At 39.0% G+C, this 12,703-nt stretch overlaps 1 protein-coding gene across 1 annotated transcript in view; it reads left to right on the forward strand.

Annotated features, from left to right (window-relative positions):
* The window catches only part of LOC133991583 (inositol polyphosphate-5-phosphatase A), a 146,677-nt gene that overhangs the window by 40,206 nt on the left and 93,768 nt on the right, over positions 1-12,703 (forward strand). The window lies entirely within an intron of this gene.

Consider the following 12,703-nt stretch of genomic DNA (forward strand, 5'->3'; position numbering starts at 1 on the left):
CTGATTAATCAATACTGAATGAATACTGAAATAAATGATTTTTCAGCCTTAAAGTGACTCCATGACGAGGTATGTTGTTTACTCCGCATCGTGATTCAAATCACAGGTTGACATATAGAATACTGAGATTACAGTACTACCAGTAGCTGTGAGTTTTAACGGTGTGAATGTGTAGGAGCTGCCAGTGAGTCAGCAGGTGTTGCAAAAGTGCGAATGAAACTAACAGCTCACAGGAACCAGCTAACATCATCATTTTCCAAGCTAGCAAGCTAACTAGCTTCCACTTTCTGAGTGGAATACAAGCATAAAAGCACGACGAGTTCTGCCCACGTTGAATGTTGCAAAGGGCAGATGTCTTATCGCTAATGGTACATTAGCAGCGTCAGCTCTCAAATGTCAGTCAGCAACTGTTAAGAAGGCTAAAACTCGGAAGCTGTTTACACAAATATGTTCGAAAGCAGTTTTTTTGATCCATTTTTGGAAAATAAAAACACATGCAAAATAACTGCAGCATCATTATAGTTTATATTTTCCTAACACAAAAAAGAGGGGAGAATTTCAATTTCATTTCAACTTAAAAAAAAAAAAAAAAAGAAGAAGAAAAAGTGCATCAATCAGGCCATCAGTATCAAAACCAAAGCTGTCAAAGTCCAATGTGGCAAGAGTTGATAAATGCAGAGAAAGGCTGAGACAAAAAGAAAGCAACATTGAAACAATACAAGACGCATAATGAAAGACTTGCAGGGAGAAATGAGGAAGAAAGATAAGATGAGACAGAGGATGATGGTAGCTGTATCTCCAAATCAGTGAAAATGACCGGAATAGAGCAATTCTTAGCGTTTCTCGCCACTACCCGGGCTAAATAGGCCGGTATCGATTTGTATGTGAGCGATAGCAGCGTATCAATGTCAGCACCATGAGGATTTAGAATGTTAACCCTAACCCTAACCCAACTTTACTGTCACTGACATGCCAAAACACGTTGATTGCCAGGTGATTCCATCCTGCATAAGGCGTGTATGTGTTTGTGTGGAAGCAGGTCCTGGTTACGTCTGTTGAGGAATTCTGTTTGCTTTGTGGAGCGTGTTTACGTGCTCGAGAGGAAAGAGAGAGAGAGAAGGAGAGAGAGAGAAAAAGAGAGATAGAAAAACATGTTAGGCAGAGAGACAGAGAGAGAGCGGGGTGAGCAGAAATGCATCTCTCAGCGTTAGGAGGATATGTAAGTTTACACACACACTTTCACCCAAAGACAAAACACTTACAGCCTGAGGTGATTTTTTTTTTCATCAGGAAGTGGTTTGACTTACTGTTTTCCAGTTGAGCCTCACTGTGTAGAAGTATTCTGTAACAACTGCATGTGAAACACAGAGTGATTGTCCATTCAGCACACCTGAATCCTGCACTGTAAGCATCATACTGAATAAATGAATGAATGAATGAATGAATGGAGGCAAAGTGTACTGTGGATATGATTGGTACCATAAGTTAAATGAAGTTTGTGAAATGAGTTAACATTGACCAACACTAAAGGACTTTAAATTTAACATCATAGAGATCCACACAGCAGCACAATTATCTGACTGCATGACCAGCAATTACCACAAATGGCACTTCTCTGATGGCTTACTTATATTACACAGTGCATGTGAGATAAGGATACTGACAGCAAAGATGTTGCATTATCTTGTTGTCTGCACTTCATAAATTCATAAATTCATAATTGATGTTTTTTTTTTTTTTTGAGGAAATGTGCTTTTTTGGGTAGAAGTCTAACATACTTTACTTTAAGTGCTCCTAATATAGATGCAGAAAGATATTAAGCGCAAAAATATTTTAATACGTCGGATTTGTGCTCAAATTGATGTTACAAGCTTAAAAACGCATTGCAAGTCTGAGTTTCTGCCTGTTAAAGCCTTTTTGTGCCTCTCATTGCCTGCACTTGTGCACTGATATAATTTGACTTCTCTGCACTGCTGACCAATGCAGAAAGACCAATTGTCCACTGTGTCTATGTGCACACCTATTATATAAATTCAACAGCAGCTGGTGAGTAGCTGGAAGAACGTGGTTAGTTGAGATCAGCATGTAAACCGAGTAAATAAATGACACCTCAAACACCGTTAAGAAAAACACACAATGTTATTTACTATTCCCAGGAAGCACCGGTCGATCGCTTGTTACTGAAAGTATTCCAGACTCACCCTCAAGACACACACACACACAGACTGCTAAAGTTTGTTTAGCCTTAAGCTTATACAGGAATACTGTCAGTCACATATCCAAATATTGCCGCAATGACATAGAAATGTATACTTAAATGAATTTACAGTGTTTGTTATTACATGTCAAATTAGCTGATGAAGTGTTTTCTGGAACACAACATGCATTGTTGTTTGTACTGCAGATGTTGTAGCATGTAGGGGAGATGGATTTTTCCTCATATAAAGTGAATAAACATAATACAAATAAAATGTTATCCAGGACTGATAACAAGACCACAAAGTAAATACAGATGTGGTGATTAGTTCCATGGTAAATGCCAAACCAGTATGTTCCATGAAGTCTTTTCTTCACGTCACATCAAATCAGCTGCAGTTAGTGTCTTATTAAGAGTTGAAGCATACTGAGGCTGATCTCATGACTCTCTTGTTTCACTCAGTAGAATCTAAGTGTAGCTGATATTTTTTTGATGTTTTATATTTAAACTCTGCAGTGTATTTAGTGAGGCTCAATCCCAATAAAATATTAAGACACAGTGCCTTAAAGTCAAACTGAAATTTGAATCCTCACTTTTAATGTGAGGAAAACTCAATTATAATGAGCTGAAACAGTTGATTAATTGATTAGCTGACTGATGGAATGAAAAGCTATTTTTATTTTGAAAGTCGATTAATCATTGATGTTATTTCACAGGCATAAAACCCAACCGCTCCCTAGTTTCAGCTTCTTAACCTGTGGTTTTCTGTGATACTAAATTCAGCTTTGAAGAACAAGATTGGAACTTTCTCACGATGATTAATCAGTTAATTAGGAAACTAACTACTATACTGATACTGCCGCTTTTTTGCATATTTTCCCATCTTTCAAAATACGGGTAAACATATTTTCGATGTATTGATTGAAACAGTATCTAAGCTACATAAGTGATTTATTGAATGCTATCGAACAAGGCCAACTAACTAACAACTGAAAAAGTTGAGTGGGAGCCGAAATCACTGATGCGACTAAAGAAACTGCTTCTCATATCGGCCACCCAGCTGGTTAACTGCATGCGTGACCACTGGTATTTAAGTGATATGAACTAATCAGTAATGTTTTTAGTGACAGCACATGCAGATGTGGCATTAGTTAAATTGAAAGTGAAATCCACTCCTCCTTTAGAACATGAATGTAGGGGCAAGCAAAGCCTTTACTGCAAATAAAAAACAAAAGTTACATTTTTTCTTTTTGGTCAAAACTGTTTTTTTATTTTCTTATTTCTTCGCAAAATTCTTTTAAATTCTGTCATGTTACCATATATTCTATATATGGTGAGTCTGTTCTGGTTTCTTGTACTGTTCTTTGTGTGGTGCTGTAGTATCCTGTACAGTCGAGGTAGGAACAAACAGACAAGAATATCAGTCTGAACTGTTTTTGCTGCAAGGTTTAGAAAAGGATTTTTACAGCATCACTCACAAGAAATACTGAAATTCAAATGCTGCACTTTAAAGGATTACTTGCGTACCAAAAAAAGGCCTGCGAGAGGAAAAAAACATACTGATTCTGCCGGTAGTTATATAATTTCCATACTGCTCTGTGAAAAAAAAGCAGTTTATAAACAGCATCATTGGAACACACAAATAATCTGAATTACATTAGGCTTAATTTAACCAATACCAATCAATTAAAATATGCCTCTATTTCTGATTTATCCTGCAGTCTAGTTTCTGAGACCTCAATTCCAGTTTTAATAGCTTTAATGATTGTTCTCTGGCCACCAAATCTATAGGAAATCACTTTTCCTCACAGTGTGTAAAGACATACTCAAAAAAAGGAAATTCTTTGTTTAGTGTCAGTGTAAGTCTGCCACACTGTACTGTCATTTTAAGGCCACCGTGTTTTCCTTTGTACTTTTGTTTGTGTGTTCCAGTTGGCGTTGTAGTTTTGTTTGTGGTGTGTTATAATTCAGTGGACTCTAATTGATTTACTCTCAGACTGTTCCTGAGGCAGAACAGAAGGGTTAGAAAATGAACTGAGCGTCAGTTATGAGGGGACTTTCTTCTCTGTTCTTTGCTCAGCTTTGTATTGATAGGAGTGCAACTAACTTTATTTTTTCTTTTTTTTTTTAGATGAAGCCAATTTTTTTTTCTTTTTAAGAAAAAAAATGGCCTAATTCAGCTTTGCAGGTGTTTGTGGTTTTTCTGTGCACCTGCAAGATGCTTTTGCAAGAAGTCTAAATGTATAAGTTTGACTTTTAAGTTTTGGTCCAAATGGTTAAATTTTTGTAAGAAAGAGGACCCTACATCTCACTGCCATACAGGAGAACTGGTTCTATGACAGACTTGAATAATTTTAGCCAAATTTGAATGTAAATTTGAAGTTTTATTTCATAGAAAGCCATCTGTGCTTTCTCTTTCTGTTCAATTGCTACCAGCCTGGGTTAAAACTTCCAGTTGAATTTATTTTCAATCCGTAATTGATCTGAGTTGTGTAGTTAGACCAGGTGCTACTGATTTGTCCAGGAAGGTCATTTCTTTGACACAGATGTTGAATAGAGTCAGACTCATACAGCAACTCTGTCTCACTCTACACTCCTGAGAGAAAACTTTCCTTTTGTTGCCAGTTTTTATACCTCACTTAATGTTTTTGTATATTGGGTGTAAACCAGATTCAGTAACTTTGTGCCAAATAGAGTCATGTGCCTTTTTGAAATCTATGAAACACATACAGTACAGTATGATTGAGAACCTTTCCCAGATTACTGTTCAAACAGATGCCTCGGTAATTATTCAGGTCGAATTTAAATCCACGATTCCATACTCCAGGGAAGTAAAGAGTTTCAGGATGCTGATTGGAATTTTGGGTTTGTTTCAGTCCAGGGGATTCTGATTTCCTTTTATTGCCAATTCTAGTTCATTTAATTGTGTTATTATGTTGGTTTGACTTGTGTCTGGATTTCTTAGGGGGAAAAAATCATTAAGTGTTTCAAAAATGACCATATCTCCCCATTCTACAGATTTAGATTATTTTACCCATAATATGTTTATATTTATGGCACAAGTCCACATTTCCTGGATCTCTGTTTTTTGTTTTAAAAAATCAAATAATCTCCTCAATTTTTGCTTTATTCCTTAAAATTCTTTATCAAAACAACCAATCTGTTTCAATTGAATATATGTGGTGTCCAGAACGGTATCTAATAGTGTCTGAATTTCATGGGTGCTGATTTTTGTTTAGGAACTCTTCTGTGCTGTTTTCGGCCCATCTGTATGATATCTTGATATTAAACAGCTTTCTGGGAACTGTGGAGGTGTGGTAGTGTTTGTCTCTGTCCTTTTGATAAACTCAGTAATTTGAGACAGAGGAGTCTAGATATGTAATCAGCTGTGCTGTTGCCAAGAGTTGAGCAAAAAACTATATCTATCTTGGATTTCCTCATAACCTACCATTGACAATGTACAGACCCAGACTTTGACAGAGCTACAGGATGTCTCTGCCAATCCTCTTAACCTGGAGGTCCAAGTTTTGTCCAAATATATGAGTGTTACGTAGCTCTGTATTGTAGTCAGGTAAAGAACAAGGGCATGTGTTTAAGCACAGCTCCCTGGGCATGGACGCTGCAGATCAGCTCCTGGGTGGAATAGACATCTTGTTTTATTTTAAGCCATATGTGAGTGTTCATAAAGAGCCTGATCTACAGCAGGTCTCCTGGAGGATAAAACTATAGTAAAGAATGGAAGGTAGGGCCATCCTTGACTAAAGACAATTTAAATCAACTAAAAGTAATTATATATAGCCTATGTATTTATTTATAACTAACTAACTGATTTAATGCGCTAATTTGCAGAATATATCTTGCACCCAGATTTGCAGATGAATACAGTAGTATTATTGTGATGCCAGAGATGTGCTATTTTTTCAGTAATGACCAATAACAAATATGATAATTGATTCAGCATAGGAAAGAGGAGAAGGGAAAAGAACATAGCAATAATCACCTATGGTAATTGTTAAGTTAAGTCTCTGTGAGGTGGTGGCAGATGCAGGCTGGCTGCATGTCCTTCAATGTCTTTGTAATGGTGCTGTGGGTATCCTTGTTAAGGACATGGTTGTAGAGGCTGTGAATGTTGATGGTAGGGTGGGAGGCCAGGTGGACATTTGGCCAGCATTTATCCTCTGGATGGTTTAAGGAAGGAGATGGGAGGATGGCTGAGATAATGATCTTAGAGGAGGGAAAGATCCATGTAGCCCTTTCAGTGTTTTTCTCTTTCTCTAAACTCTGCTACCTTCTCCTGCTCTAGTCTCAGGTAATTACTACCTCTCTGTATTATAATGAGGTTAGACTGAGCGAAGGTGGACTATGTGAGCAGCAGAAAGGCGTTGTCAGTCCTCTTGTCAGGCACTGGCTTGGTGTCAATCAGGGTGGAGGTAGAGGACTGTGTTTAAGAGTGAGGGTGGCTGTTGGTGGTAATGGAGGGTTGTTGTTGTTGTTGTTGTTGGCTGGCTCTAAGACTTTGGAGCTGCTTCTTTAGACTGAGGAGGTGCTCATTGCTAAAGTGCAAAGTAGTGAGTTTTCTCCCTTTTTATAAATCTGCAGTCAGGGCCTCTGTTTTTCTCTCAGTATGTTTTATTTATGAGCTGTCTTTGCCTGGTGAATGGCTCCTTAACAGCTCTCTGCTGCTCCCTCTGCTGCTACTTAGTTTAGCAAGCTACTTTAAGCTAGCACAGGGCTAGCCTTTGTATATTTTGAGGTAAAAACTTAAAATAAGAGTTTTGTGGATATGAAGGGTCTTATGTTACTACTCTACAAACTTCACCAGAGTGAGAGGAAGACTGTAAGATTTTCCTGTTTTTTAATAGTTTGGTTAGTTTTGTCCTTAGCTTAGCGTAGCCTTCTCTCTTCTCTAATGTTTCGTTAGCTTTCACGTTAAGCAAGTTAGCTTTCTTTGCGTCTTTCTACTTTTCTTGTCTTATATGATACTTTTCTTTATGGTTTTCTTCTGAAAGTTTGTTCCCTTGCTGTTTTCTTGTCTTTTATGATGTTTTTTTCCAAAATGTAATAGGTTTATATAAGTTACAAACTATTCAATTTGTCATTCTGTAAAAGCTTCAGTGAAATATGGCCTCTTCAACTCATTAATCACCTACCTGTCTTTTTTTCCCCCTGAGTCTCTGTCAACTTTACTTTACTCTTCCTTGTAATTATTACTGTCACTGACATGCCAAAACACGTTGATTGCCAGGTGATTCCATCCTGCATAAGGCGTGTATGTGTTTGTGTGGAAGGAGGTCCTGGTTACGTCTGTTGAGGAATTCTGTTTGCATTGTGGAGCGGGTTTACGTGCTCGAGAGGAAAGTATCACATCTCCTAATGTCAGTGTATTGAGAGAGAGAGAGAGAGAGAGAGAGAGAGAGAGAGAGAGAGAGAGAGAAAGAAAAACATGTTAGGCAGAGAGAGAGAGAGAGAGGAAGAGAGGTGTGCCCCTCTGTGAAGAAGGCAGGCCTGTAGCCTCATGCCAGCTCCGTGCTGCTGCCGGCTGACGTCATGGAAAGAAGCATCAGACTCTGAACTCGGTGCGGCTGGGAACAACCAGCAGTGACGGCTCGAGCTAACTACAATCAGCCACGCTGCGCTAGTTCATCGTGACCCCTCTGCACCACACAATACTCTCACTGTGTTTTCTGGTCCACTAGATACTCATGAACTCTTACAACTATAATGCTTTTTTTCCTCTGAAAAACCTGAGCACATTTTGGATTTATTGCAGTATAGCTTCTGCTTTGAGTTAAACTGGCATGAATCCAAAGGCTGTTTCACACAGGAAAACTTTGGTCTCACACCCAATAAAGTGAATCAGCATTGTTGCTTTAATCATATTGTGACATTTTGCCATCAGGAAACAGTTGTAGGTAATTGTGAAAGGGATATTACACATTGACACGGCAACAATACGCACCACCGCTCTGAGGCAACTATGCGCATTCCACACTCACTCAATTGTTGCTGCCTTACAGGCTTGTAATGGAAAATCTGTCTAATTGATTTATTATTATTTTTTTGATGTGTCAAAACTAATCATGCCATAGTTCAGCTTTACCATCCTGGAAAATAAACAGTAAAAGCTGTTAAACTGGCTTTGACAGAGTTGCAACCGCAGCAAAAACCATTGTACAAGGATGCCTGTTGGTACCTGCACTCCTCCTGCATATCTTTATATACTCTGTGCGTGTGTCTGGATGACTGTGTGTATTGTAGCTGTTGTATCTTGTTCCATTCAGCCATGCGGCACAGAGACCAGTGAGGGAATTCCTTGAGGGAAAAAAATGATTTTATGACACACCTTGATCATAGTTCATTTCCTTGTTTTGCATCAGCTACTGCAAAACCTTCTCCAATGCCTCTCATGTTCTCTTTGTATCTTGGACTCAATATTGGACTCATTTTGCAGAGGCTGTTTTCTCCCGACAGACCCTCTTCATACCAGGCATGTTTGGAGCAGTTTAGACAAACTCGGTAGTGTAAACTTCAAAGTTTAGTTTATTTGGGCAGGTGAGAACAAACTGAACTGCACCGAAATGCCAGGAAACTGAGCTCTTTTTAAACAGCGGTACACTTTTGCAGCAATGATAACATGATCCAAACCAATTACTGGAATCTACTGTTCAGTGTCATGTTTTAAATGCTGTGAACGAACAGAGATTGACTCGCCAGCACTTAGTCATAAGTGTAAAGTGGTATTTAACAAAATGAAACAGAGTTCATTCTATTACTCATTTGGTTATTTGCTCATGTGATGTGTTCTTAACTGCTATGAACATCACAGGAGGCAAATTACGGGAATGAGTGCAGAAACATCCATTCAACTAATGTTCAGTTTTGACTTTGCACATTTTCCCAAAATGTCAGTTATCTGGAACACAAGTTACCAAAACTCACAAGCTGCTTCGTGTATTTTTGGGAAATTGCCTCCTTGGTCCTTGGTTGATTCTTATTGGACTGTATGAATTTCAACTAAGTGAAAAAACAAAAGAACCGTCTAAACTGATGTTTTAATCAAAGAGAATAATATCCAAACAAACTCTTGGATGTCAAATCATGGATAAATAATCAGATAGTTTACAGTATAAATGCCACTGCTGAAACTATTATTTAAAACAAAAAAAGGCTTAGTCATTGCAAAGTCTTTGGTTCTCATTTCCTTATTTCTCATGCCATGCCTGTGAATCCAATCAAATTCTACATCGGGACACCCCCCTCCTCCCCCGTCTCAGGATACCCCCGTCATTTACACGTACGCAAAGCAGGGTCATTTGCCTGCTCCGCACATGTGCAATAAACTGGGTTAAATGGGACTCCGTCGCTGCAGCGTTAATGTAAACAGTGTTTTGCATTTCACCGCACTCAATTGAATAATCCCACAGCTGATTTGCATTGGAAACTTCTCTGGACTGTCACAGGCCAGTGATTGTGGCAGGTCTCCACATCCCAGTCTTGTGATCTGTAAACTGCAGAAATGCACAGCGTTGAAGGTCATCAGATAGTTTTTTGTTGCTTTAAAGGTTCAATCTGTAATTATATTACAGTTCCTGAACTCTCCGTTGAAGCCAGGCCTGCTTGACAATGTGATTGACATGGAAAAAATCCATTTGGAGTTTATCTTTTTGTAAACATATTTAAACTTGGATGGTCCACTAAACTCCAGATTTTATCCTGAAGGCCTGATATTCCCTGTATTATTTACACAGAATCTATTACGTGACTGAGTGTACCACAGTTAAATGGTAAAGTAAAAAAAAATCCCCCCCATGTACATCAGCTCTCAGACTTCCCTGATCTCACTGAGTATTTCCCACCTCCAAATAGGAACCATGAAATAGGACTCAGGCTCTACTCATTAGTCCTCATCAAAGGGCCTCTCTGTCTATTGGATGATGTCTGACATACAGTGCAGCTTTAGACCTCTATACTAGTTTATAAAGATGAAACACAATGTAAAAAAAACCCACCAACCTATATTGGCATAAATTGCTTGGATTTAGAAGTATAGCTTTCTAGCTTTTCGAGTAAAAATTTGCAAGTCAGGAAAAGTGATTTGGTCAGGATTAATTAGAATCTAAGCTGCGATTTCTAACAAGGTGAGACAGTTCTGTTAGCTTGTGTTCTTTAGTCGTGGAACCACTTCAAAAGTTCTACAGTCCCGCCGGTCGTTGACATACCTCATCAAATCAAGAAACATTTTTCGTATGGGAGTGGGCTTCACAGTGTGCATTGTTTTTGGGTTAAAATTCTCTAGAAAACCTTCTTTTCATTAATTTAAAACCGTGTGTTTGAACTGCCTTCAGTGCTTCAAATTCAAGTGACATTTCAATTGCATTTATCTTTTACTCTTCAAATGACAATTCAGCTGCTTTCATTGGATACACATAACTACTTTTGCTGAACGATATATTGTCTTGGAAATAATTGCGATAAACGATATACTTGTCATTTGAAGATCATTTTATACCACTGATATAATGATAATAATGCAAGGAGGGCGGGGGGTGGGATCAGTAAGAACAGACAGTTATTTACCTTTAATTCCATATAAGCGGCGCCGTTGCTTCTGCAGTTGGACGTGCACAGTGAGGAATGGAGGACACTACTTGCTTATCCAATGTGACATGAATAGCGTCTTAGCTGCTAATGTGAAGTGTGGCAATATTGAGGAAAAAAAATGATTAAGGTCATGTCCATCTATCATACGATAAGTCCATATATAGACATGAGGTGTTGATAATTATTGTGACAGGCTTATTTACACATCCACTTGAACTGCATTCACCTCTATCTCGTCAACTGATATTTTATTCATTTCTATGAATACACTTTCAGGTATGAAGTTCACAACTTCCACTGTACATACACAATTTACTACAGCTGCTTTCAGTGTTTACATTTCCACAGCTGACACGGTTTACGCACTTAAGGTGTCAGTGATTTCTTTCAGGACTTTCCACTTCAACCAACTTTAAGTAGACATTTTCCAACTATGCATCGACTGAATCTTCAGCTCCTTTTAGCTCTTTCACTTCAACTGTCACTTCAACGGTTTTTTCACTTCGACTTCATTCACTCCTCACACTTAAACTAAAAAGCCAAATGGTTCCGCACTTCCATTATAATTAATAATTCAGCTTCATTTAGTGCTTGAGCTTTGGCTTCCACTTCAACTACAACTTAGACTGCCTTAGTACTTCAATAAACATTTCTACTGCAAACAACAGACTTACATATTTTTATGCTTATGTTTTAGGTTTTTTATGCACCTTTAGGTGAATTTGTCTCAGATCCAGCAGCATTCTTGATGCTCGCTGTTATCTCTGTGTAGTACTGTGAATTTGAAAAATGGTGAATTTGATTAGACCGGAGTAGGGAGGCACATAATCTAAAAGGCATTGAAAGTTTGACAAATATGTAATAGAAACAAACGGGAACCTCCTTGGAATTTAAATGTTTTTGAAGAATCAGGTCATGGGGGCGAAAAAAGGGAGAGACAGATAGAGGTTGAGAGGACACACCTTCATATCAAACACATCAGATTCTGGCATCCTTGGCAGGGTTGAGAAATGGTCTCATATGGCAGCGCTCTGTTACTGGTGTCAGCGCAGACCGACAGGCTCTCCTCACCGCTTCAACAGCAGCTGTCATCGCCCGAGGCTTGTTTAGAGAGGCCACTGCTGTTGACGCCCATCATAAAAGCGCATTTCAGAGATACAATATTTGACATGTAAATATTTCGGTCACAACTCCACTTGTATGTCAACAGAATTTCTTGTTCGCAGTGGTTAAATGTAATTGGATAGCTGTTACAGGTTCACTGTTTGCCAAAATAAAGTAAGTCATTGGTTGATGTTGTTTGGTTTGAGCCTGATAGCGTTGGTGACTCTCGTAATGAAAATACTACCACTGTCTGTTTGCCAAAAGCACAGCTGAATTAACAGCATGGAAAGATAAATAGGATATCGTTGACTAACACAAGCATGTGTATGTAAGTGCACACGCACGCACGCACACACACACGTGTCACATCGGACCCTGACATTAGTTGCAAGCTCCTTGAGAGTGTGACCTTTTCCATCACGACTTGATAGGTCTACTAATCTTTCTAAGTTTGAGCTGCTGCAGGCCCATACCCCCGACCCCCCCTCCTTAAACCCCCCCCATTCCTGGGTCATTGGAGCTAAGTGACAAGCCATGGGTTGATGGAAAATCCATAGTGTTATTGCCATACATTACTTTTATTTGATTGGGCCCGTAGTGAGCATAATGCAACGCTGAGGTGGGGTTGCCGGTGAAGTAGCAGGGCTGAGTTCAGGTTCGGGGACCATTTGTAAACCCCACACACCCACCCCCACCAACACCAGTACTCAGTGACATTGATGTATAGCCCCTGCCCACCATCCATAGGCCCGACCCCGTGAGTGCTTGTGAGTGCTGTAAATCACTCCGCGGTATTGATTC

This window comes from Scomber scombrus, chromosome 12 (assembly GCF_963691925.1).
Source record: "Scomber scombrus chromosome 12, fScoSco1.1, whole genome shotgun sequence".
NCBI classification, from domain to species: Eukaryota; Metazoa; Chordata; class Actinopteri; order Scombriformes; family Scombridae; genus Scomber; species Scomber scombrus.